Source organism: Equus przewalskii, chromosome 1, assembly GCF_037783145.1.
Source record: "Equus przewalskii isolate Varuska chromosome 1, EquPr2, whole genome shotgun sequence".
Lineage (NCBI taxonomy): Eukaryota > Metazoa > Chordata > Mammalia > Perissodactyla > Equidae > Equus > Equus przewalskii.
The window spans coordinates 166,148,286-166,175,962 of NC_091831.1; the positions used below are offsets into that span (position 1 = coordinate 166,148,286).

The following is a 27,677-nucleotide window of genomic DNA, read 5'->3' on the forward strand; positions in this document are numbered from 1 at the left end:
TGCCTAACACTTGTTACATGGCTCCAACCTAACTGCCTGTGAAACAGGGAAATGTAGTGGAAAGCGTGGAGTACTAATAGACTTTGCCAAAACTGGCTAGTGAACCTTCTGGAATATTCTTACACATATCTTCAACTCAGTAAAAAAAGACTCAATTTATATGTCAACCTCCTTTATTTCATTACTGGCTAGAGTCTTATCCATCAGTATAAGACTTTGCTCCATCTGAGGAAAGAATAAGGTCAGTCTTTGTGCCATATATATTCTTACATCAGCCATATTGGTTGTGAAGCAACAACTTGAACATTCAGACAGTTAACATTTTTAAGGACACACATAAAAGTGCTCTGGTGATTTGCATAATCATGGGAGATAGAAATTTCATTTAAAAAATCTTTTGAATTTATTATGGAAATTGGCTCTACAATGATAAAGTTCTAGACTTAAAATATCTAGGTGGGCATCATTTATGTTCTGATTGTTTTGTAAGAAGCCATAATGTATTAGGACAATTAGGATCTGCAAAAGTTGTCAGCAAATATCCCATCAGGACAGTAGTAAACAGCACCAGAGGGGAAACTAATACAAAAGCATGGATTGCCTTACCATATGGTCCAAGTTTTTCAGTTAAAATGTTTCCTTTTCTGAAAAAATTGCCTCTCTTCCCTGTTAGTAGTACAGCAGACCCCTTTGTAAGTTAGAATTACCATTTGTCATGAATACTGGTCACAGGAATATAAGCCGTTTTTTTCCTGATGTATAAAGTCATGGCTGAAAACTGGGCCCTGAAGTCAGGCTACCTGGGTGCAGTTCTGGGTTCTCAGTTAACCTCCTTTTGGCTCAGTATCTTCATCTGTAAAATGGACATAGTATACTATATACCTAACAAGGCTGATGTGAGAACAAAAGGCTTCCTATTTGTAAAATGTTTAGTACAGTGCCTGGCACATAGTAAACTCTGTGTTTGTTGTTGTTGTCACTACTGTTCAGCCACTTATAAAAGGAGTTTTACAGGAGAGGAAGCCTTTATAATGAAGAAGTTAAGTCCAATATAAAACTTATGAAATGATGGTGCCAATATAAAAATTCATATGCTCAAATACATTTTGCCAACATTATTCATTCTTTCATTTTCTTGTTCCATGACTTTCCCCAATCAGAAATTCAGATCTGAGGGAAAATATGTCAGCATGTTCTGTTTATTAACTAACATGTTTTCTCATGTGATATCACTTCAAGAAAGCAATTAAGGAATAAAAAAGGAAAAGAAGATCTTTCTTCTTTCTATATACTGAATTCTGCATGACTTGCCCCACTCCCATATACACACTAGCATGCCCACTGTTCCATAGCAATACACTGGTTGGCACTCTGGCCAGGAAGAGAAAGGCAAAGCATCATGGAAAGAAGGAGCTAGAAAAAAGAGCTAAAGGGTGTGGAGAATTTCATGCTCAGAGACTTTCTGTGGTCAATGGGAAATGTAGGATTAGAATTAAAGCTATAAACAGCTAATACAAACTTCTGCCCACCCCTCACACGTGCTACAGTGTTGTCCTCTAGCAGGGAGAGGAAGAGATGTGATCATAGCATTTAGAGGTTTAGAGTCTTCCAAATGAACTTCCCTTTCACTGGTATCCATGAATAGGACTGCTGTTGGTCCTATGTGTCAACAGGAGACTCCCACATCTGATTGCTGCAGAAGATGCCAAGATCTTGGAATCTGAAAGCTGTAATTGTTCTCATTCCAGAACACATATGTTATTGGTTGAATTGTGTCCTCCCTCCTAACTCATATGTTGCAGCCCTAGTACCCTAGAATATAACTACATTTGGAGTTAGGGCCTTTAAAGGTGATTAAGTTAAAATGAACCCCCTAGGGTTCATTAGGATGGGCTCGAGTCCAATATGACTGGTGTTCTTATAAGAAGAAATTTGGACACAAAAAGAGCCACCAGGGATGCACGTGCACAAAGGAAAACCCACGTGAGGACACAGCAAGAAGACTGCCATCTACAAGCCAAAGAGAGAGGCCTCCGAAGACATGAACATTGATCTTGGACTTCCAGCCTCCAGAACTGTGAGAAAATAAATGTCTGTTGTTTAAGCCCCCCAGTTTGTGGCATTTTGTTGTGGCAATCCTGGTACACTAATACAACATATTTTGGGATTCCATAAAGCCAACCTATCTGCTTCCTATCCACCCTCTGCCAGGCAATCTTATCATATGTAATATGTCTTGTCTCATTTAACAGTAGTTCCCGTGTTGGAGAAAATAAACTAAGTGAAAAATTACATACTTTACTGGTTTACTTCAGAAAAAAATTCTCGCTCTGAAACTTTGGAGTGGTGATAAACAGTTACATTTATGTTATTTAAACTCTATCACACATTTATCCGTAATAATTTTTAATTTTGGAAGAAGTGATGTCGAAATTGTATTCAAGTTATCATTCTTTGCCCCCTCTATTTTACTCCCCCGAGCTAAGTTTATTAATATCAAGGATTTCTATTCATTCTATGTAAATTTACTAAAGTCTGTTAAATCTCCTGATTGCTGACATTTTCAAGTTTTATACACTTTTTGTCTCTCTTTTGACAAATCACACACATATCTTCAGGGACTTTTATTACAGAGCTAAGTACATTGTCTGACAAAAGCTGAAGAATTTTAATAGATAAATGACAAATTTGAACAAAGAGCTCTACTGAGTTAATTTCTGAAATCATTTACTGTATGTATAGAAAACCGGCAGAAGTAATTTGATGAAGTGCAGGTTTTCTGTACATAATAAAAGAAAAGAGAACATTATGGGCAGATATATTGGGTAAGATCCATCTATTTGATGGATAACCACAAAAATAATCTACCAATACAAGTAAGTCTTCTTGCTTTCTTTTTAGGTTCTTTTTTCACTGGACTAAAAAAACAGTGTCATCAGTTTTTAGTATCTACCATTTCCATCATTTAGATTGCTGCCTGGGTAGGATTTAGAATGAATCCAGAAAGGTCAAGTTCAAGTGAGAAAAGGAAGCAATTCTACTCCTGCAAATTCAATGACATCTTAGATTTCAAAAACAAACAAGAAAAGCTTTCTAACTTAAATATGTACCTCTGGGTCCTTACGCTTTTCTTTGAATACTTAGTTTACATTGTATAAAGTGTGGGTGTGCATGTGCGTGTGGTGTGTGGGTGAAGGAATGTGCTTGACGGGATCACGGCATGACCTGTTCTCTGCAGGTGCTAGGAAAGGTCAAACAGAGAGAAGAATTATCACAGAGTGAAGGGATTTTCTCCTTTATAAGCTCCTGATGGAAACAGACTGATGAACACAACCCCATCCTGACTCACTCGCGTGACATCAGACACAATCACAGCTAAATCTTTCTATCTGTCAAGCCCGGAGAGTCACCGCCAGATTACTGCCTGATTGGCAGAGAACCCAAATGGCATTTCCTTGGTTTTCGTTAGTCAGTGCTTATTTTGCCAGATTTCTGGGCTCCGCAGGGGCGGGACAAAGGTATTGAGCGCTGAGGCAAGGTGAGAGTGTAGTCAGCTCAGAAAACGAGCAGGCTGTGTTGGTAATTGAGCTGCAACGTTACATTGAACATTTGCTGACCAAGGAGCAAAGAAGTAAATAAATAAATAAATGACATTTATTTTAAAATCGGAAATAACGTATCACCTTTTTTTTGGGAAGAGAAGTTTTGTAAGCATGTGGCACTTAATCTTTGTTTGTAATTTATGCTCACATTCAAGACATTTTTTAAAATCCATTTTCTTACAGGCTCTAATTTTGCTGCTGCACTTACTGCCAGTTAAGCGGCAGCTTTTAGTATACGGAGGCCTCACTGCAAATTCACCTTCTGAGTTTTCCTACCCTAGACATTTAAGTCAGAGTCTGGACCCAATCTGCCACATGAGAGCTAGCAGCAAGTGAGGGGGACTCAAAGATACCAGCAAACATGCTCCTTGTGGGAGCAGCCAAATAGTTTGCAAGTTTGGATTCTTTCTTTTAAGAAAAAAGAAGCAATCCCTGGGTAACGAGTGTTCCAGAGTATCTTGAAAGAGCTTTCAATACTTTCTGGGAATGATGTATAATTATTTTTAATTAAAAGTGAAAGTGTGGAATGATGCAATATATAAAATTTACCAAAAGAAATAAGATCACAAAGGAATGAGAGGTAAAGTTTTTACAGCTTAGGATAGTATTTTCTTCTAATTAGATCTTAACCTTGTACAATCTCTTATTATGGATAAGAACTATGAGCACTAAGGCAGACTCCTGTATTTAAGATGTGGAAAAATAAGCCGGAAAATTTCAGCAGCTGAGTTCTAGTGCACTCCAAACAGGGGCCAAATCTTTGTTTAGGTGTCAATATCACTAACTAAACACTAAAATATGGACAGCAAGAAAAAGTGCAATGATACCCATCATATGTGAATGTGAGTGATTAAAGTATCATACTTGTTATCTGATACTACAAACAAAATAGACTAGCAATATTTTTTTCTTCTATCCTCTTACTGCTAAGTAAGAATTTACCCAACATATTTGAAGGAACATCGTACTATACTATCATAATCAAAGGTTACATCACATACAATGGATATCTTTCAAAAATTCTTAAAAGGTAGCTTTCTTACTTCATAGATTTTCACCTAATACCAAGCTGCATCAGTTTCCCAGAGTCAAAGCAGTTTTCAGCAGTCTGAACTTTTGATTGATCTGAGCCATGTTTAGCTTTAATCTATCCTTGCACATGACTAGAGAGAGAGACGTTCTATCAGATTCTGTCCTTGTAGCTTCAAATCTTTCTCTGTGTGCAGCTAGAGTGGGAAAACTTTTCAAATCCAAGTAGGCTCAGGATTTAACCCTTATTTGGATTTTATTGTGACTGACTGAAGGAGAACTTGTAATCTCCACAAAAGAATGGGTCAAGACCTAGGGGAATATACAGAGGGTTTACGTGGGGTTGTGACTCTTGACTTGAGCGAATACAGAGTTAATGGCTTGGAAATGGATTTCAACTTACTCTGATATGAAACTCAGCGCTGAGTCACAGAAGAACCAAAGCTGACAGCTCCAAACAAGGATGGGTTGGGAGCAGGGCAGAAATGAAGTCAATGCTAAGTGGAGAACAGCAGGAGCTTGAGGCAGGGCTGGAAGAGATAGACGGAGTGTGTTATGAGTTGAGAGAAGAGCAGATGGGGTGTGACTGCCCGCCTACTGGCTAATTAGAAAATACTGTTTGTTAAACCTGAGCTCTAAGAGAAAAGTCCTTAATGTCCATAATCTGGCAGAAAGGACAATTGATTAATTTTTTTCATGTGAATTCTGAATTATTCCATAATACTACTTTTATTTATGAACTATTTGTTTCCACGACTTGAAATGACAAGAAATGTCATTTCCTCTAAGCAAGGAAAATCCTTCCAGAAAATTTTCAAAATAAATTACCAACCAGAATTTTAATGAGGTGTAATACCTCAAAATATTATACAAGGGTATTATTTCTTAATGCTATATTAAACAAATATAATTCAGAATCACATTGTAATTGTTATTGATCTGAAAATAAACCTTGGTTTGTTTAGAAAAAATAGTTTATAAGCTAAAAGCAAACAACCATATTTGGAAAAAGGGATCCATAAAATCACTTTAATGGGTTATCTTTCTGATTTATCAGGAAGATAACCCGTTTTACATTAAACACACAACTTGGGGGCTGGCCCTGTGGACTAGTAGTTAAGTTCAGTGTATTCCACTTAGGCAGCCTGGGTTCAGTTCCCAGGCACAGACCTACACCACTCATCAGTGGCCATGCTGTGGCAGCAACCCACATACAAAATAGAAAAAGGTTCACACAGATGTTAGCTCAGGAGTCTTCCTCAAGCGAAAAGAGGAATATTGGCAACAGATGTTAGCTCAGAGTCAATCTTCCAGAGCAAAAACCAAAAAGCAAAAAACATACAACTTGAATTCCAATCAGGCCCTATTTTAGTTTCCTGGACCCAGTTCCAACATGTGTTGGGGGCGCTTCCCACACAACACCAAGCAATTCTAGTGTTTGAGAATTCAATTCAATTCAACTCAATTCTGACACTATCTACCCAGAAATAGCATCAGATCCCACATGTTAAGGGTTCAGTCCTATGAGGCTGTCCCCCTGCCCAAACACATGCACACATTTCAGAGGCCAGTCTCAAGCCCAGGTTATCACCTATGCTTCTGACAGACTGGCTATAGATTGGAGGTTCCAATGACTTCTCCTTAAAATTCAGATGCCTTGCTACCTGTACTTCTGACTGACTGGCTATAAATCAGAGGTTCCCAAGACACTTTCCTCAGATTTGATTAATTTGCTAGAGCAGCTCACGGAACTCAGAGAAACATGTTATTTACTAGATCACCAGTTTATTGTAAGAGGATATAACTCAGGAACAGCCAGAAGGAAGAGATGCATAGGGCGGGGTATGGGGAAAGGGCACAGGGCTTCCATGCCCTCTCCAGGTGCACCATTCTCCCTAAATCACCATATGTTCACCAACACAAAAGTTCTCCGAACCCTCTCCTTTGGGGGTTTTATGGAGGCTTCATTACATAGGCATGATTGATTAAATCATTGGCCATTGCTGATCAATCACCAGCCCTGCTCCCCTCCCCAGAGGTTGTGGGGTGGGACTGAAAGTTCCAACCCCCTAATCACTTGGTCGGTTCTTCTGGTGACCAACCCTCATTCTTAGGCGCTTCCATAAGTCGCCTCATTCACATGACAAAAGACACCTTATTGCTGTCTTAGAAAATTCCAAGGGTTTTAACTCTGTGCTAGAAATTGGAAGAAGACCAAATATATGTTTCTTATTATAAATCACGATATCACAGGATCTCTCCAAGCAGCATAATTCAATCTGCTTTATAGAAACAGGGGTTTAATGTTGAAAGATCTGGGGCCACATGCACCAGGGTTAAATGTCTGACTAAAGTACTGCTTGGCCATTGACATTTTACTCTGTTGAAAGGTAGACCAAATCCAACAGATCACTCTAGCCTGATCTACTCGTTATTATTATCATTATTACTACGACTAGCAGTGCTAATAGTAGAAGAGTAGAAGTGTTGCTTGAATGGCCAGAGTTGTTAAATTTTTAGTACTTAGTATACGGAAGACATAACCTAAACAGGAGGTTTTCATTCTGTTCTTTCCATGGGAAGTAATTCACTGACTTGAGTGTTCATATTGCCAAGATAGGAATACCTTCTATACATTTATAATGTCTAATTGTTGAAACCATTGCCTATTTTGGATCAGAAATAAAAGCATCCTATTAACTCCTCTTAGGCTATATTAATATATTTTAAATTTTCTTGCAATGCTGCCAATTGTTACATTTTTCTGCAGAGGTGGCTTAAGATAGTAGTTTTCTGAAAAGAATGTATTAAGAAAATATTGAGCATCAGGAAATGAAAATATTTCCCTGTTAATGGCAACAAATCCAAAATAACAGCCTAAAAATATCGGCATAATCTAACAGGTAATAATGTTACATTACCTGTGAAATTATGAAATTAGTTCTGGGGAGAAACAGCTAATGTCCAATAATATTTCTCTCTCATTTTTAATTGCAAAGGAAGGTAATGAAATGAACAAGGAATCTAGCATTTGTCAAAATGGCAGATATAAAAAGAGCTCAAACTCATGATAAAAATATGAAAAAATGTTTAGACAGAAGGGATTTCAGATTATTTGGATCAATTTCTGCATTTTATTAACGAGGAAACTGAGACTCCAATTTAATATCTTGCTTTCATCACTTCTTTACTTCCCATTCTTTCTTCATCCTTTCCAGTCAGGCTTTTGTCCATGCTATTCCACTAAAACTTTGTCAAGGACATCATTGACACCTATCATTTGCCAAATCCATGATCTATTCTCAGTCCTCTTCATACTTGATCTCTTTGCAGAATGTGACAGAGTTGTCCACTACCTCATTATTGACATACTCTCTTTACTTAGCTTATGAGACAACACATTGTTTCTTTTCCTCCTTCCATATGATTGTTCTCCATTTATTTTGCAGTCTCCTCTTCTTCATGTTAGAAAGCCCTGACTCAGTTCTTGATATTCTCTTTTCTATCCACTGTCAACCTCTATACGGTCTCTTCTAGTTCCATCACCTTAAATATAGCATCTAAATGCTGATGACGTCTAAATCTTTTCCATCAGTACAGACTTCTCCCCTGGGCTCTAGATTTTTATATTCAATTATCTACTCAACATTATCTTTCTGTTCTCTAATACACACCACAAACTTAATCTAAATTAGAACTTTTTTCCTCATCTTCCCCCACCCCTCTCTGCAATCTGTTCCTCTCTAGTTTTCTTCACCTCAGCAAATAATGCCACTGTTCATCAATTTGCTCAGACCAGAATCCTTGGAGTCATTTAAAAATTTAAACAAGTTTCATATCTCTCCTCTACAGAGATATCTCTAATCGTTTCTCATCAACTTCAGAATAAAAAGTCAAACCCATTGCCATGGCTTATGAAAGCCTGTATGAACTGGACTTTGCCTAATCTTCTATTATGATTTCCATTCATTCTCTGCTTAGCTATTACTCTGGCAACAGTGACTTTCTTGTTTTAATGCTAGAAACCAGACTTATTTTAACTTTAGATACTTTGTATTTGCTATTCTCTTTCCTGGAAATTCTTCGTAAGATCTTTACATGGTTCACTCCCTCACATTTCTGTTCATATTCCACCTCCTTAGATCGGCCTTTCACTGATCACCCAATAGGAAATAGTGTCCACATCCCCCACCACATGTTGTCAGTATCTACCCCGTTTTTATCTTCCTTTATGTTTCCTAATAGCATTTGTCACTGATTGAAATTTCGTATGTACTTACTTGTTTATGATATGTCTCCTCACTAGATTGTAAGCTTCATGAGGCCCAGGTCTTCACCTTGTTCAGTGCTATATCTACCCACAGCATTACCACAGCGTCTTGAACACAGGCTGTTCTCAAGAAATATTTTTAGGAAGAATGACCCAATGAATGAAAGAAATATATTGCTTGAATTTTCTACTTGACTCACTTCAGCTGCTAGCTTTGGAAAGCACAGGTGTTTCCCAGACAGTGTGGGGAATTTGTGGTCACTGTCCTTGTAATCAACACTCTTTAGGAGATGGCTCATCACTTTTGCCACTATTTCCTCCTCCCTCCTCCTTACAGACCCTCCGATGCACACACCGTGGGTATAATTCCTGCCTCTCGTCACCAATCCTCTAGTCCTGCTTCTTTAGCTATGTAAATGTATGGGAGAGGAGAATAAACTTGTTCTTGTTTAGCTGTGAGAGACGGTGGCATTACAGGCTGGATGGAAGGACTTTAGCTCAGAACTCTGTAGTCCATGTCCTACAGGATAGATTTTGTTGGCCCACCTGCAGAGTGTTTCTAAACTTCTCTGTGCCTGACCAAAACAAGTGCCGCATCTCAGTTTATGTGAGTTCACCCTCCCTTCCTTCCTTTCCAAAGTTTCTGATTTTTTTTTTTTTAACTTTTTTTTTTTGATTTTTTTTATTTTTTCCTTTTTCTCCCCAAAGCCCCCCGGTACATAGTTGTGTATTCTTCGTTGTGGGTTCTTCTAGTTGTGGCACGTGGGACGCTGCCTCAACGTGGTCTGATGAGCAGTGCCATGTCCGCGCCCAGGATTCGAACCGACGAAACACTGGCCCGCCTGCAGCGCAGCGCGCGAACTTAACCACTCGGCCACGGGGCCAGCCCCAAAGTTTCTGATTTTTTTGCCACTGCCACTGCTGCACGTTTCTTTAAAAAACTCATGACAGAAAATGGAGTTCCCAAACAAAATCCCATACCATATGTAAAAGAGCATGGGCCTCTCTCAACTGGAGGTGTATTTTGAAATAAGAAAGTAACAGCTCAGCAGTCATTTGCCATAGCTTGCTGAGTAAGCTGGGCTCAGGTTAAAAGGAGGTTATAGGCTGCCAGCCAAAACACTGACGGCATTGCTGAATTCAGATATTCAGAAACTCTATATGTCCCAACGATTCTGTGTGGATGCCATTAATTACACTCCCTTCTGCTCTATCATTGAGAGTATCTCAATTCAGTTCCCTCATGTGGATCAAAACAGATACAAATTTTAACCTTAGAACTTGTTAACTTCTATTTTAAAAAAATATACAGTATTAACAAAAAGATGATGGAAAAATATTGCCATCAGTAAGAAACAAAATCAGAAATGAACATAATCATGTATTTTGCATCAACTCTCTCATCGATTTGGATGAAAGATGATTTATACAGACAATGTGGGTTATAATTGACCCAGTAGTAACTCTTGATGTCAGAGATGCAGTTATTAGGAGTAATAACAATAAAAGTAAAAGAAATCAAAGGAAAACAATTTTCAGTGTATATATTGTCTACGTGACAAAGTCACTAAGTATGGTCAACACAAGGGACTTAAATTGTTATTTTTTACTTCATCAATTTTTATATAAGTTCTTGCAACTGATAAGGAGTTCTTGAGGGCTTCATGATTCCAAGCATGCATTTAGATCAGTCTGTGCTACTCGTAGTAATGATGCCTTTCATTGTCATGTGTGATTCTGTTAGTAAAGTGCTTTGCTTTTGAAAGCATCCTACGTATTTCTTGTAAAACTTTTGATGACAAGAATTCTTCAGGTTTTTTCCCCAATAATATACCAATGCAGTAAACTTTGACAGGTTTGAAAGTGCAGTTTCCTTTTGCAGGAGCTTTTAAGCTGTCTCTATTCTGTAACATGGAGGTATTTCAATCAGCGTTTGCATTTTAAAAATTCTTAGATCCTAAGAAAATATTTTGCCTTCACGTATTTAAAGAGTACCCAGATATAGAGTTATTTTCTATTAGAACCAACATTTACAAGGATAATTGAGAAGAAAGTTTGCCTTGTGAATCCACACTTACTTTTGTGATCTTTATCTAAGATATTTAAAAAGTAAATGTTCAATTTGTTATCATTATAATCTAGTAGACAATTTTTTTCCACAAGGTTACATCTGTTTACGCTATTTGATTATCCGATGAATGGTATGATATGAAGTCTCTTTATTGCAGTTTAGCTGAAGAAGTACCGTGCCTGTGATGGAGCTGTCAATCAGCATTTAGTCATACAGTATCTATTTCTATCCCTGTTCTTAGCACAGAAGGGCTATTATAGTCTACATTACGGCATAGCTACTTTGGATATAGATATCCTTGAGGGGCAGGATTTATTTTGAAAGAAGATACTCAACATAACATGACACATCATTTAGACATCTTTAAAAGTACACATGCAGGTATTTCAAAGCAAAATACAGCAAAGGCTAATTTTAAACATTTAATTTAACATTTTGTGAATACATTTCCTTTTCTTCCTTACTTTAATAGCACTGAAAAAGACCAAATGGGGTCATGTGACTCTCTTGTAATTGAAAATGTCTACTTAAAGCAATCCCTGTGCAAACTGTCATTGCGTTGTCACCTACGAAGGGCTAGCTTTTGTAAGATATTATGCACATCAAAATTAGCAAGAAAGAACCAGGCAAGGCCAAAGAGAAAGAAAAATAGTGCTGAAATGCATTTATAAGCACCTGAAAAGTGGAACTTTGCCAGATGTCCAATAATATATATTTCCAAGTCCACCAGTATATGTGGAATATGACTAAAAATTAACGAGACTGATTACAAACCACAAACATGAAAATCAGTCATGCAGCTGTATACCACACTGGATGTGCTTCCAGATGTGATGATAAAAATGGATACAACCTTTTAAAGCATGAGCTTTGGATATGCTGTGCATGTGGCACTCATTAGCTAAGCAAATGGATGTTAATCTTTATGACAGTCGATTGCTGTGCTGCATTCCTACGGAGAGCTTATCAGCTGGTCTGACCCGATCATCAAGAACATCATGACTTAATTTACAGGAAAATTATTTTCCTTTCCTCTGCAATTCCATGAATTTAAAATGCACATGAAAGTTTTTCAAAAGAAATGGCTGAAGCATTTAAACTTCCTCATTCCTCATAGCTTTGCAGCAAATAGGTAATGGCATAAAAAGATTTAGATTCACAGATTCCATTAGGAATTCAGCAAGACTGAGTATCTAATTTCCCATGTTCAGGACTGAGAAATTAACCTCGTTTTCCCAACTGATTTGGTTTCCATTGAATAGCTAAAGATGCTCATATAAGAAAAGATTTAGTCTTTTAAGAGAATAGGCATATTCAATCCAGAGCATATAAATGGAATCTTCAGTAGATAAATATTTGGAAGAGAAATGTCATGTCATAGCTCAGGAAAAATCAGAAGCATCTCTAGTGTCCTAACAAACATTACTTCTCTTAGAAAGTTATCACGTTACCATATTTGCCTACAAACGAATGGTATTACCATCAGGAAGCTTGTTGCTTTGAGCTACCTTGAGTTAATCGTGAAAGAAGGGATAGAATAGCAGGTCTACCCCAACGAATCTGAGAGCTTGACATGCTAGACATAATGCAGGAAGAGGCAACTCAAACTTCTCACGTAACTCTGCCAGCACACATCACCCTATTTGACAGCAACGTCTGTTTCTTAGGTAATTTTAGCTGGAGACAACCATTGTGCCAATATTTTCTCTTTGTGATGTGCTTCATTGTCCCCCAGGGGTGGCAGATACCAATAAGCTGCATTTGTATTCTAATAATAACAGATAGAAACTGATGTTGGTCTCTCCAGAAAGAGACTGAATCATCTCTATTTCTGGTAAAAGCCTTGAGTATCATGAGCACTTAATTAATGAGCTCGTGAAAGTAAGTAAATCACTTCCTTCCAGAGTTTTAGACACTTTGGGAGTAGGTTTAACTCATTCAGTTCAGTATGGAGCTATTTAATGTCCTGAAATTGATACTATACTTGTTCGGTGGCCTGGATTAAGAACTTTTTCAAAATGTCTGACACTTTCATGGACAGTCACGAATAATATTCAGATCATTAAATATTAATGGAAAAATCCTGAATTTCAAAAATAGTAAGGGATTACTCTTTTAATTTACCTATGAAGAAAATTCAATCCAAAATTGTGAAGTATTCATTGAATATTTTTGAGTAGAGTGGATCACGATAGGCACCACAGAAAAATAAAAGACGGATGAGACAGATTGTTCTCTCCTAAGAAATTAAAATATTTTGAATGGACTGTGATGCACGTTAGAGTAAAAACCTTGGAGGACAAAAGCGAGAAGGTTGGTCCTGTTGAATAGGAGCAGGGAGGAGCAACTTTAGCAACTGGAGCACAGCTTTTGCCAAAGTGTATTCCACAGAATACTTGACTAAATACTAGATTCTTTTTTTTTTTAAAGATTGACACCTGAGCTAACATCTGTTGCCAATCTTCTTTTTTTCTTCTTCTTCTTCTCCCCAAAGCGCCCCCGCCCTCCCCCCACCCCAGTTTATAGTTGTATATTCTAGTTGTGAGTGCTTCTGGTTGTGCTATGTGAGATGCCACCTCAGCATGGCCTGATGAGCAGTGCCATGTTCGTATCCAGGATCCAAACCGGCAAAAGCCTGGGCCTCCGAAGCAGAGCACGCAAATTTAACCACTCAGCCACGAGGTCAGCCCCTAAATACTCGATTCTAAAGACATTACTTCTTAGGGCACTTCATGTGTTAGTAGTCATTATGATTCTTTGCACACAGGCTCTAAGATGTAGCATTACTCAAATATTTTTGACCCCTTGAATTTTTTCCTCAAGGAACATTTCCTGATATGTTGTTAGGGCCATCAAGCTGGTTCCCATTCCTAGTGACCCTGTGAACAGTAGACTGGAACCCTGCCCAGTATTTTTTGTGCCACTCTCTTGTCTTCTGGTGCTATATCAGACAATGCTCCGCTCCTATTCATAGGGTTTTCATGATCATTTTCTTCAGAATTAGGTGGCCACATTCTTCTTCCTAGTCTGCCTTAGTCTGGAAGCTCCGCTGAAACCTGTCTACCACGGGTGACCCCGCTGGTATTTGAAATACCAGGGGCATAGCTTTCCGCATCACAGCAACACACAGCCGCCACAGTATGACAAGTGACAGGCGAGTGGTGTGGTTCCCTGACCAGGAAATGAACCCAGCGAGAGCACCAAATCTTATCACTAGACCACCAGGATTGGCTTTCTTTTTTCTTTTTTTCTTTTTTTGAGGAAGACTGGCCCTGAGCTAACATCTGTGCCCATCTTCCTCTACTTTATATGTGGGACATCTACCACAGCATGGCTTTCTAAGTGGTGCCACGTCTGTACCTGGGATTCAAACAGCGAACCCCAGGCCACCAAAGCAGAACGTGCGCGCTTAACTGCTGTGCCACGGGGCTGGCCCCCAGGGTTGGCTTTCTTGATATGAGTCTCTATAAAAAATTCACTTTGGGAAATGAAGTTCCACTGACAGTTTGGAGATTAAAGGCTGAAGGCAAGAAAAATAAATAAGTAACTTTTACATTAGATTACATAAGAGATATTTGAGACCTGAGCTAGAATAGGGACACTGGGAAAAAATGATAAAGATTCTAGAGATATTTTAAGGTGTAACATGAATAGACTTTGGTGATTAATTAGTAGACATTCATATGGCAGTTTTTAGCAGGCAGAAAGAGGTGCAGGGCCATAAGTGAAACTTGGGAATCATTCACACAGAAATAAATACATGATGTTGCCAGGGTTGATGAGATTGCAGACAGAGTCTGTGTAGGGTGAGAAGAGAAGGGAATTCTGTCTTCAACGTTGGAGGTCTGCCTACTTGGAAGGACCAGACAAAGGGAAAAGAGCGTTCCTAGTAAACTAAATAGTGGACAGAGTAAAATAGGCGTATAAGGAAAAAGTAGGGCAATGGGAATTACCATTAGGGGAGAATTTCAAGAGACACTTCGGTGAGTATGGGATAGGAGAAAGACTAAAAAGATATCATGAGTTTAGGAGGTTTGGCATTAACATTGTTGGAAACAGAATCTGGTTGGCAAATCTTAAGGAGTGAAAAAGAGAGAATGAATGCAGACTATTACTTTTTCAGATTAGATGAAAAAATCCTAAGGAGAATACTGGGTGAAAAATTAAGGTTTTATTGGTGGTGGTGGTGTTGTTTTGTTGTTATCTCTGTTTCTATTTAGGACATAAGATTTTACTCTGTTTCCATATTAAGAAGAGGCTTTGTGAGAGAGAGAGACATTGGGATACAGAAGACATAGAGGAGCTGTAAAAAAACATTGTTAAAATTCTGATTGGGGATTGATTATAATATCTATGTTTAGTGAACATAGACAACTTATATTTGGAAATTAACACTAATTATGATATTGGATTGGATATCTAGTACATGCAAGGAAATAGAGAAAGTAGCTTTGAAAACAAGTTTCTTTACTTATAGATTAACTAAGCTCTTTCTAATTTCTGGATGTTTTAATGTCCAATCAATATAACTTATTTATCCACAGTATGAAATATAATACTATGTTGTCTAATCACAGTTAATTATTACAAAACAAGAGATTTTAAAAGCTCCATGGCAGGAGAAATACAGTAGCTCTTACGGAAGATACCACAAACTTCCATCTATTTAGTCAATTAGCTATTATTTTTGAGCATTTATTATGTGTAAGTACTCTGCTACAAGATGTGAAAGACACAAAGTTATGAAACAGGATCCGTATTCAAAGATCTTATAATTAAAATGGTGAGACAAATCAGGTCAAAATGTATACATATATTATCATCATGCATCTGGCACTTAGAAGAATGCCAGCCTCTATTTTTTGGAACATAGCTTTGAATCTCGTGGTCTAGTGATTAGGATTTGATGGTCTCACTGCCGCAGGCTGGGTTCATTTCCTGATAAGGGAACCACACTACCCATCTGTTGGCTGTCATACTGTGGTGTCTGCATGTTGCTGTGATGCTGAAAGCTATGCCACTGGTATTTCAAATATCAGCAGGTCACCCTTGGTGGACAGGTTCCAGCGGAACTATCAGACTCAGACTAGGAAGAAGGAATCAACCACCCACTTTCGAAAAATTGGCCATGACAGCCCTATGAATAGCAGTGGAGCGCTATCTGACATAAAGCCTGGAGAAAAGAGGATGACGCAAAATGACTGGGCAGGACTCCACTTGGCTGTACACAGCATTGCTGGGAGTCAGAATCCATCCTAGTGACAACAAAGCTTTGAATCAACAGGTGGTAAAATTAAAAAAAAAATCGTGTGTAAGAAAAATAACTGCAACAAAGCCCAAGTACTTTACTTTATAAGAAAGCGTATTGGACCTTGTTAATTTTATCATTTATTACTATTACCAAGAAGTTTATGTAATTAGACTTCTTTATCTGTATGAGTGCATAAAATTTAGAATTTTACAATCTTCTTTATGGATTTTATTATTATGAAATTTCTGTCTTTCTGTCTAGCAATACTACTTGTCTTTAAAGTCTTTGTTTGAAGAAAATATAGTTATAACAGCTGTCCTTTTTTCGGTGTTTACATGGTATATCTTTTTTATATCCTTTCTCTTCAACTTTTCTGTAACCTTCTATTTAATGTCTTTTGTAAGCATCATATAGTTTTTTTAATCCAGTTTTGTAATTGCTGTATTTTAATGGAATATTTAGTTCACTTAAATTTAATATAACTACTGATATATTTGGGTTTAATCTATTACCTGACTATTTGTTTTCTATATGTCCCAACTGTTCTGGGTTCCTTTTCTTTTTTCCTTCCTCTCCTTTTTTTGGATAATTCAAATACTTTTTAGTTTGCAATTTCTGCCATGCTATTACTTCATTTCTTTCTACTCTTTTAATGGTTATTCTAGAGATTACAATATTCATCTTGACTTCTTAAAGTCTAATGTAAATTGATAATTTTACGTTCCAGAGAGTGCAAGGAGCTTAGAATATTTAAAACATTTTAATGCCATTTATCCTTTTCCTGCTTCTTTTTTGCTCTTGCTATCATGAAATTCCACACATATTTTAGTCTTTAAAAAAATTTTATTGTAACTTGTATGATAACATAAAAGTGCTTTTTGTAAAAAGTTCCATCACTACGGAAATATACAACATTGAAAGTGTTTCCCTGAGCATGTCTTATGGTGGCATGCGGAATAGATGGAGCAGGAAAATTATTACTCTCTCCCTGACCACCTGTGCCTTGAGTAGTTCGTTCCAGCCTGATCTTGTCTGCCTCTCTTTCTTCTACAAGCTCTAATTTTGGGGTTGTAGGCATGAAGAAATGATTTATCACTTCATGCATTCAATAATACTTCATTGAGTTTTGTTCCAAGGCCAAAACCAAGGCCAATGGAAAGCGCAACCAATCCTGTTTATGTATTAGTGTCACTCATAGTCTGGGAGAACTTGCCTTTGTCCCTGATTCCCTAGACACCCAGTAGTCAGGATCTACATCCTTACCTCTCAGTGCCTCACTTGTTCCATCTGTAAAGTGGGTAGAATGATATCTCCCCCCTTCTTTATTACTCATAAGTGCCTTCCAGTTTTATGATGGTTTGTATGTCTGCACATATGCATGTTCATACCTATGTATGTGTATACATGCATCTATCACTCTAGCTATCTATCTACAATCTATATGTCAATACGTGTATGTTTATCTCTTTTGGTGGACATCAGCACTCATTTTCTGTTGGGTATACACGTAGGCATGGAATCATTGAATAATAGACTAGTTGCGTGTTTAGTTCTGGTAGACACTACCAAATAGATTTCAAAAGTGTTTGTAGCAATTTATAGTCCCATCAACGATGTGTTAATTTACAATTGATCCATATTTGTGAAGTGCATGCGGAGTTCTTTTGCCCATTTTAAATTTGAGTTGCACGTCTTTTTTTGATTGGAATCCCAAATATGTTATGAACTTGAGTCCTTTGTTGGACATAGACGTTACAAATCTGGTTTCCTAGTTTCTGACTTGCCTTTCACTCTCTTAATGGTATATTTTAATGAAAAGATGCTATAGATTCTAATGGAATCTAATTTATCTATTTTTTACTTAATGGTTGTTTTCATATCTTGTGTAAGAAACATTTGCCTAATGCAAAGTCTTAAATATAATTCCCTCTGTTTCCTTCTAGAAGATTTAGACTTTTAATTATCACATTTCTCTATGATCCAGCCACCTTGAACTAATCTTTGTACATGGTGTAAAAGCAAGGAAGAATTTGTGTTTTCCATGCAGATACCCAATTAATTCACCACCATTTATTTGGAAAGTTTATACTTCCCCCTGGAATTGTAGCAGTGCCTTTGTGACAATACAGCACTGTCTAATTACTGTAACTGCATAGCAAGTCTTGATATCTGGTTGTATATTCTCTAGCTTTATTCTTCTTCTTCAAGGTTGCTTTGATTGTTTTAGATTCTATGCATTTCCATAGAAACATTAGAATCAGTTTTTAAATTTCCATACAAAAAAACTGGGATTTTGATTGGGATTCTATTGAATTTTACCTCACTTTTGAGTAACAATTGACATGACAATAGTGAATCTTCTAATTGGTAAAGATGGCATAATTCCTCCATTTAATTCTTTAATTTCTTTCAGTACTGTTTTGTAATTTTTAGTGTTGAGGCCTTACATCTTGTGTTAGATAAATAAATTTTTAAACCCTGTAAGATTTGAGCATTATTGGTTTAGATAATCAACGTTTATTTGGATTTACCCATATTTTTATGCTTTTTGTTTTATATTTTTTCATGCATACTCTTGCTTCTGTCTTTCTGAAGACCTTCCTGAGATATTTCTTTAATATGGATCTGCTCGGTTTATGAAACTGTTTCTACTTAGCCTTTATCTCTGAGGAATATTTCCTGTGTTTATGGAATCCAAATTGGCCATTGAAAAAAATGTCATTTCATTGTGCTCTAGCTTTCATTGCAACTATTGGGAATAAGTTATTAGTCTTACCATTCCTGTCTTGCATATAATATGTCAGAATCTCTAGATGCTTTCAAAATGTTTTCTCTGTCTTTGATTTTCAGCAGTGAGACTATGATATAATTACAATGTGTTTTTCTTTGCATTTATTCCTCTCGATGTTGATATAATATATTCTTTTGTGTCTCAGCGTCATTGTTTAGTTTTGGACAATTCTCTTTTATTGACTTTTTGAATATTTCTTTTGCTTATTCTCATTCTTCTCTTTTTCTGATGCTCCACAGACACATGCTTTGGACATTTCATCACATCCTATATGGCTATAATATTGTTTTCTGTATTTTACATCCTTTATTCTCTCTATGCCTGAATTTGAATATTTTCTCCTGACCTAAATTTCTCTTTACCGATCCTCTATTTTGCAGAAGTTTTGTCCTGCTTCAGAAATTTTTGCCTAACTCACTAGTCTTTCACTCTGCAAAGAGTAAAATAGTTAAAAGAAGTTTATCTGCTATAAAACTCATTTCTTGAGTTCTGAATTACTTGTTATTTTTCAGCTTAAGCAGATCCATTTGCTTATTTCATACAGACTAGTCTTCTGCCAAAAATTTTAACGTCTCTTACTTTCTTGAAAATGTTATTTGCACTTCTTTAAAAGCTTGTTTGATAACTCCAGTATCTGGATCACTTGTGGGTCAAATTGTATTGTCTATCTTTTCTCTCAGTATTGGGCACTTTGGTTTTGCGTCCTGGTATGCCCGACAACTTCTTGTTAAATGTCAGACATTGTGTATGGAAAACTGTAGAGACAATTTGTGGTTTGGGCTTTGACTGATGTACTCTTTCCCCAACGAGTATTTACTTCTAATTCTGGCAGGGAGTCAGGCTAGGGGCAGATTGCCCTAATCCAAACCAATCATTGATCCCTCAACCTGTGAGGCTGCTTCTTGATCTAAGGCAAGGAGAAGAACCTGAGACTCCAATTAGGATTTAGCGCATTTGCAGCTGGGTTTTAGTTTTCTGAGAGTTAGTTTATTTTTGGTGTCTCCTTAATTCTTGAGTATAAACCTTCAAAGTTTCAACTCGAAGACTAGAGGTAAGCGTCCTTCTTCCTTGGTAAGCTTTAAACTCCAATCCTTACCACCTATACCACCAAATACCCTACCACCTATACCACCAAAAAGTCCCAAATTATAAGGATATAAAGAAAACGTATTTAAGTGGATTAGTCTGTTCTCTGAAAGCAGTAGATGAAGGAGTTATTAGAAGAAAGTTTGCACCCGACAGCATGTGATTATGGAAAATAGGTGACAGGGACAGGAATTTGAGTCACGTTAACGTATGAAAAGAAGAAAATACTGTAAGTGTGAAGATTCAGGAAGAGTTCTAAAGGGAAGATGACCACTGATAGGTGGTATAAAGTCTAGTAGAAGTTGGACAAGTAAGAAAAATAGGAAATTTATACTTGCTTGAAAGACTTTATTTTTCTAAAAAGAAAAGAATCATTTCAATATTTCAAAACATCATGTCTCTAAGAGTTTGAGGTTTAAATTATTACAAAGCAGTTAAGCTTAAAATCTTAGTCTTTATCTTTTTCAATGATCAGTCAAATTTGGCACTTTCTTTAATTTTCATTTCTGTTCTGACTTGAATGTAAGACTGGCATACTGAATTTAATTGCGCCCAGCTTAATTGCTTCTTGATTTTTGACTCATTATTTGAGTTGGATAAGTCAAAATGTTACAAGTGGGCAAGAGTTCCGATAAGTGAAACTTTGGAAGCACGTCTTCTGGCTATGATGCTGAGTTGGAGAGTCAGAATTAACTCAGGTCAAATATGACTCTACATATTTTCACGTATTGGGAAAGACATATGAAAATTTAGTATCCATTTTTCTTGAATCTTTTCTCTCAATGTTTATCACAGAGGGGCAAACATCTTTTATCATACAGACATCTGACCAGAGGTAAACATGCGGGTGCTGATGGAGAGTTTGCCCCATCATACACAAAGATACATAAAGATGTATCTGTTACTAAAGAATATGAACGAAACTTCCAAACCTCTGATCAGTTTCTAGACTTTGTCTTGTGTCTATGTTCATAAATTAGAAGAAAACAAGACAACAGATTTATGATTATGTGATAAATAAGATAACTGAATTTTCAGTATAACTGCAAAAGAACTGAAGGACAACTTAAGGCAACTAATTAATATAACTTGTTGCTGTAGGCAGAACAACAATCAGTTAATCTTCACATCCAATGGGAACAAATTATTGGATGGGAATCAAATATTGTTTAAAAATTAGAATAATTTTTAAAAGTACCTCTTGATGAAGAAATCTGTAACACTTGAGAAATTATCTATAAATTTATCTGGAACTACTTAGGATAGTTTGCTAGGATCTGGTGGAATGAATTAAAGGATTGCCTTAGTGAAACTTGTGAAACGGTGTACCAGCCTAAAAGAAATGTAACATCCACATATTTTAAGTCATTTTTCTCTGTGTGAACCCTCAAATATTTTTGAAGACACGTGATTGTGTCTGTGTTTTAGCTGATTCAGATGGGGAGCAGTTGGGCAAGATTAAAAGTTTACATGAAACCAAGATTTTCATTGATAAATAAGAGACTGCAAATGCACAAATTTGGAGTAGCTTTTCGCAAATCACCTCTAATAATTAATGAGAATATTTTGTTGATTTTACTATTGTTATTGTTATGAATTAATACCTATGATACCAAGTCAGCCAAGTTCTAATATCTTCCTGCTCTTGTTATGTTTTAGCCCATAGAATAGAATTAATTTTTTCTTTCCTTTTGAAATACTTATCTTTAGATTGGTCATGCCTATCACATGAAGCATTGTTCATATGGGAATCATGGTATCAGTTCTCTTCAAAAACCTCCCCTTTTATCCTACTGGCAGTGGATAACACAGTATAGAATCTGTGCAAATGAAAAGTCTAGAAACCAAAATCTCCCGAATGCTAACAATGCTTCCCCTGGGCATACTGAGAAGGGTCTCAATTCACCTCGTCTCCATGTTCTAACTAGACACAGGAAGCCCTTTAGCCACCAGCAATGGACTTTCATTAAAGCCACTTCACTTCAGGTGTAACACAGCTCCTTCCAGGAAGCAAACCAGAAACTCTAGTCAGATTGTAGAATTTCCCAAACATTGGGGTCCCTGCTTTTACACAGCACAAAATTGTGTAATGGCTCCAGAGGCTCCTCAACAAGCTAAAAACCCTATAAAGCAAGTATAAATTTTAGCTAAAAGTCATGGAGTTTCTGATTGAAGCTGAAATTGAATTGCCACCTCAATTCTTCCCTCAAGAAAATTATCCAATTAATCTGCATGGATCTTTTTGGAAAAAATTCCTGTTATTCAAATGATTGCTAGGGAGGATGAATGGAGCTTTTTTTTTTTTTAAATTACTAAACTTGACGTTTTTTTAAAACTTTCATTTCTCAAGCCCATCAGGGCTGGAAGTCCCTGGAAGGGGTATTTCTCAGGCTTTTTCTTAATACTTAACTGATGTTCAAGTAAAGCCAAATAGAATCCCTTAGAGCCAGTAAAACCTGAGGAATAATTATTAAGGAAATCACAGAAGTCAGAGATCTGCCCCCCAATAGGCCTTCTTTCTCTCAATCAGACTTTAATGTCAGTTCCGCTGTAGAGACTGTCAGGGTAGATTTCATTTATCTAAAATTCCCTATTTCTTGTCAAGTTCCCTCCAGGAAGGGCAGGGGCTCAGTGATAACCAGCATGACTTAAGTCAGGAGCGCTGATACCTTCTGAAGGTTAGGGACTAAGAATAGTCATATAAGCAAGGAAGCCAGCCAGTACTTCACCTTTATTAATACAAAAAGAAAGAAGAAGAGACAGATCAGATGACAGCAGCACTTTACCGGGGGAACTTTGACAGCACATTGCGAAACATCTAATATCCTCGCGCCTCCCCTTCAGCTCGTTCGTGTACAGAGAGACCATTTACCTCCCCTTCCCAGGGAGCCAAGTACTTAGTTGGTATCAGTTCCTCACCCCTCCTTGTAATGTTTGCTTGGGTCAGACTGCAATGTATGTTTGGTTTTTTCAAATTTTTAGGTAACGTAAGAAAAGTAAAAATATTATCATACAGAGGATATATATATGAATCGTAGGTTGCTTTAGCACGTAAAAATAGCATGGATCTTAATCTAAAATTTCAAATGCAGCTGACATAATACCTACTCCATGCTCCTGTTTAGCTTTTCTTCCTCATTCAGTTTGTACTCAACATCTGAAAATCAATACTAACATTTTGGAAAAAATAGCCGCCTACTTTTGACTTCTAGGACCTGTTCCACTTGCAAGACTCTTTTGTATTCAACTCTGAGATGTATGCTCATGTAGAGAGTTGTAGTAATGAAAGGACATATTGTTAAGTATATATTAAGACATTTGCAGTTATTCATAATGTTATGAAAATGAAATTCTAGTGGAATATCCAATTGTGCAATTACATACAGAATTTCAGTTATGGTATCGACAATCTACATACTTATACAATGAATAAAAGGCAAAAGCCATTTCTAAAGTATTTTAGTAGAAGCTACTTCTATTCTTGAGAAGATGTGTTAAATCATAAAAAATTTCATTAACGGGAATTTAGAAAATAAGTTAAAAAGAAAAAATATATAATTTAATATACTACATATTATGTCTTTTTTATTGTAAAGAGCACATAGTCAATAATCACACCATTCTACCTGAGAAAGTAAAAGAGATGGTGCATTCTATTTGGAGAAACTAAGGCAATAAAATGCAACAGATTTGCTTAAGATGATGCGCCTCACCCAGAGTGGTGAACTGTTTTTGCGTTGCTGCTCCAATAAAGAAAGAAAACCTATCTGCTTTCTATGTGTGACATACCTGTGTCTGTCAGTGCCCTTCTCCTGGACACCTGCCATATAAATCAAAAGTCCTGATCAACTAAAATTTGTGTGTTGGTATCTGATGACTTTATAGCAGTTGGAAGATAAACAACTGATTACAACCATTCTTTTCTAATGATATCAAAAGGCAAAGATATTAGAGATGGTTTTTCATATTAAGAGTCTTCTTTTTTTCTGGATCAGATACAGTAAACAAGAATCAAACACATGCAGAAATATGTAATTTAAAATTTTATGTTGCATTTCGTTGAAATGTTAGCTGAATAATATTGCTTTGGCACATATGTTATATTCATGTCAATATGTTTCGTATGCTAAAAAGATCTGTGCAAAAGTGCCTAGCCTTCCCTGTTTACAAAAGAACTAAACAGCTGTGTAAGTTCATAGAAGAAGAGAAGAAGTGAATTAAGAAAGTTCTAGGATCAGTTCAAATTATTCAACCACACTTTTCTGATGAATCTTGTGGCTCAACATAGAAAATACAATATAATAAACTTATGAGGATAATTTTCACTGGATGTTCCAGTTGAGAAAGAAGAACCAATTAATTAAATTCAAGGTCAGAGGGCTCTTTCCCTTTCTTTCTTTTCTTTTTGTTAAGCTATCTTAAATTTCTTTCATTTGAGTTCTTTTTCAGACTCCATTTTGTCAACAGATTAAACATATAATCATATTAAACATATAAAATACTGGGGCCAGCTCCGTGGCAGAGTGGTTAAGTTCGCGCACTCCGCTGTGGCGGCTCAGGGTTCAGATCCTGGGCGCGGACATGGCACGGCTCGTCAGGCCACGTTGAGGCGGCGTCCCACATCCCACAACTAGAAGGACCTGCAACTAAGATATACAACTGTGTACCGGGGGGTGTTGGGGAGATAAGGCAGGAAAAAACAAAACAAATTGGCAACAGTTGTTAGCTCAGGTGCCAATCCTTAAAAATAAAAACATATAAAATACATATATACTCACTAAGTTACAGTGGAAGTTCTGAAATGAATATTAGTGTATAGCATTTGACTATAGGAAGAATCCTGAGGCCTTCTATAATGCTATATTCCAGCCCGGATTCTTAAATTAATTACTAGCCGTAAGACTATATGAACAGCCACAACAATGGAGGAAAAATCAGCTAGGAATATTGTAACATAATACCCTGATAACTTATTATAGAAGTGACTCTTTTGAATAGTTCCAGATCCAAGTTTGGCAGTATAACATCTTAAATTTTCCATTGCCATATTTGCCTAATTTGACCAGTACACCTTTTCCTTCTCATCCTCTCTCTTAGAAAATTAATTCTCTGTTAATTTCTTGGCAAAAAGATCCACAGTAGAGAGGACAGCTCAGCCACAAGTCATCCAGAGAGGTCTGGAATTTCTCTCCATCAAATTGGCCTCCATATGGCTGGGGTACTTCTTGTCACTTATAATAACCCATCGAATATTTTATTACAAAGATTTTTAAAAAGTCTTCTATGCTATCAGGAAGAAGACATTGAATTACATTGGCTTGTGCCCAAATATTGCAAAGATAAAATTGTTTCCTTTGTAAATCATGTGAGTTTTTCAGCAATCTACCTCAAATATGTGAATGAAATAAAGTTTATACTGTAGCCATATTATAAGCATTATTTGTTTTTTTCCTGAATAGTCAAAGAAATGTTTGATAATTACCTTTTTCATAAGTGTTCTTGAATATGTAAAATATATACTGCTATGTGAGGAGTGTCTTTATAAATAAAACCTATTCAGACATATTGGAGGGAAAGAGCAGTAACCCGTATCTTTTAATCTGAATAGCCATTTCTTTTTGTGGTCCTATAGGATAGGATTTCCTGGCTGTTAAGTGCCTTTTTATTTCTCTGAGGTGAACTTGGAAATGGAGTGTTTGAGATTTTTAGTTTATCTTGCTACAAGCCAACTCATTCCTACTTAGAATACTTTGGTTTTATACCTGAGAGCTTAATTAGTAGGTCCTTGAATAGAAGTTGTGCTATCAAATTCTAAAAAATGATGACAAGATAATTCTAAATGGGAATTTATTTGATCTTAGTATCTGTGAATCCCAGAAATTGCTCACATTACTAGAAAGTTTGGATCGAGGGAAATAAAAATTTAAGACTTTACTGAATGATATTAATGGGTTATGTACACTCTTCATCATTTTTTGTCATCATCAAATATTGAGAAATGAATATGTTGATAGCATTATGATATGCATATGTGGGTAATAATTTATATGTTTATGATTATAAATATCATTCTAAATATGAAACGTATTGTTTATATTTCTAATTTTTAAAACATGAATTGGTAATAGCACAGATACGTTTTGTTTGTATTTGCAGTAAAGAATTTCATTCTATAAATATAACTGATAGAAAACAATCTATCACTTTAAACACATGGATGAAAATGCTGCCACATACAGTGTTTGAGACTTATTCTGAAAATAAATTACTTCAGTGATGGGGGAGAAAGCCCCAGTGAGGAAATCATGAGGTGGAAACAGACAACATTCCTATACAACAATGAGAAATCTTTTAAGCATGAATAAACTGTAATATATGTGGCACTTGTAGGTACCTCAAGATAAAACATCCAGGAGCCAGTAAATTTTTTCATGCTGTCAGAGTATTCAACGGTGCAGATGAGCTGTCGTACTTCAGTCATCAACATCCAAAAAAGCTTAGCATTTTAGAAAACAACTTTCCAATAGAAACAATTCAACTTCATACTAACAGGCATATGGATACTAACAGATTAAGTAAAATAGCAGTTGTCAGTCTCTGAATCTTTGCTAGCTTTCTTCTACCTCCTTTTTGACCAGAGCCCTGTAACATGTAGTATCAACATCCTTCTTTTCTTTTTACTAAGACCAAGAGAGGGAAAAAGAGAAGGAAGGGAAAGAGAGAGAGAGAGAGAATGAATCAGAAAAGTCAGGAAGTGCTAAAGGGCAACAGGGTGTGTGGTTCTTAGAATTCTTTGTGATTATATTGGCTTCTATTAGCATTGGGATTTTCTATGGGTGTATCTGAGTAAAGAAAAGAAGAAAAAGAAAATATTGAGAAAGTGTGTGTACTCATCACGTTCCCATGTTATGCCTTAATTTACAGGACATTCTCGAAGAAGCTTTCACATAAAACACGAATACAGATGTCATCTTCTGCATGTAAAGTCAGAAGAACTTAGGAATTTATTAAATTAGAAAAACAAGGCTCTATCAGCTCCTTTAAACCCCAACAAAAAAGTTCTGAGATGTAGATTTTGGTTTCCCTATGCTTAAAGTAGAGTTAATTCTGCTTTGCAATTCTAAATTTAAAACTAGGAAAAACATTACATTGGTTGACTTACATTTATTAATTCTATAATATTTTATATTTTATAAGAATCCATTCAATTTTCTTAAAATATAATGGCATATACAACTAAAAATGATCAATGCATCAGCATTTTACTAATTATATCTTCCTTCTCTCTAAGACTTGTCATATTTATTATTTACTTTTCATTGCAGTGTACCTTTTACAACACCGGCATTTAGGGATAAGGCACTCAGATATGATTCCTCCAGAGGAATTCAAATACCACTGCTTTAAAACCAGAACCATGTTTTGGATTTATATATATACATTTAAACCTAACATGTTTGATATATTTTATATTACATATGAATACATTTGTTTTTGGAGTTCTCATTCTGCATTTATAGAAAACCAACACTGTATTCTCCAAGGGGACAGAGACTGATTAGACTATTTATTGAACA

The 27,677-nt window shown here is 36.4% G+C and overlaps 1 long non-coding RNA gene across 3 annotated transcripts in view; it reads right to left on the bottom strand.

Moving 5' to 3' along the window:
* The window catches only part of LOC139084687 (uncharacterized), a 258,448-nt gene that overhangs the window by 187,238 nt on the left and 43,533 nt on the right, over positions 1 to 27,677 (bottom strand). For all 3 annotated transcript variants that reach the window (XR_011542267.1, XR_011542260.1, XR_011542277.1), the window contains exon 2: positions 5,035 to 5,161. This is a non-coding gene — a long non-coding RNA (uncharacterized lncRNA). The remainder of the gene's footprint in view (positions 1 to 5,034; positions 5,162 to 27,677) is intronic.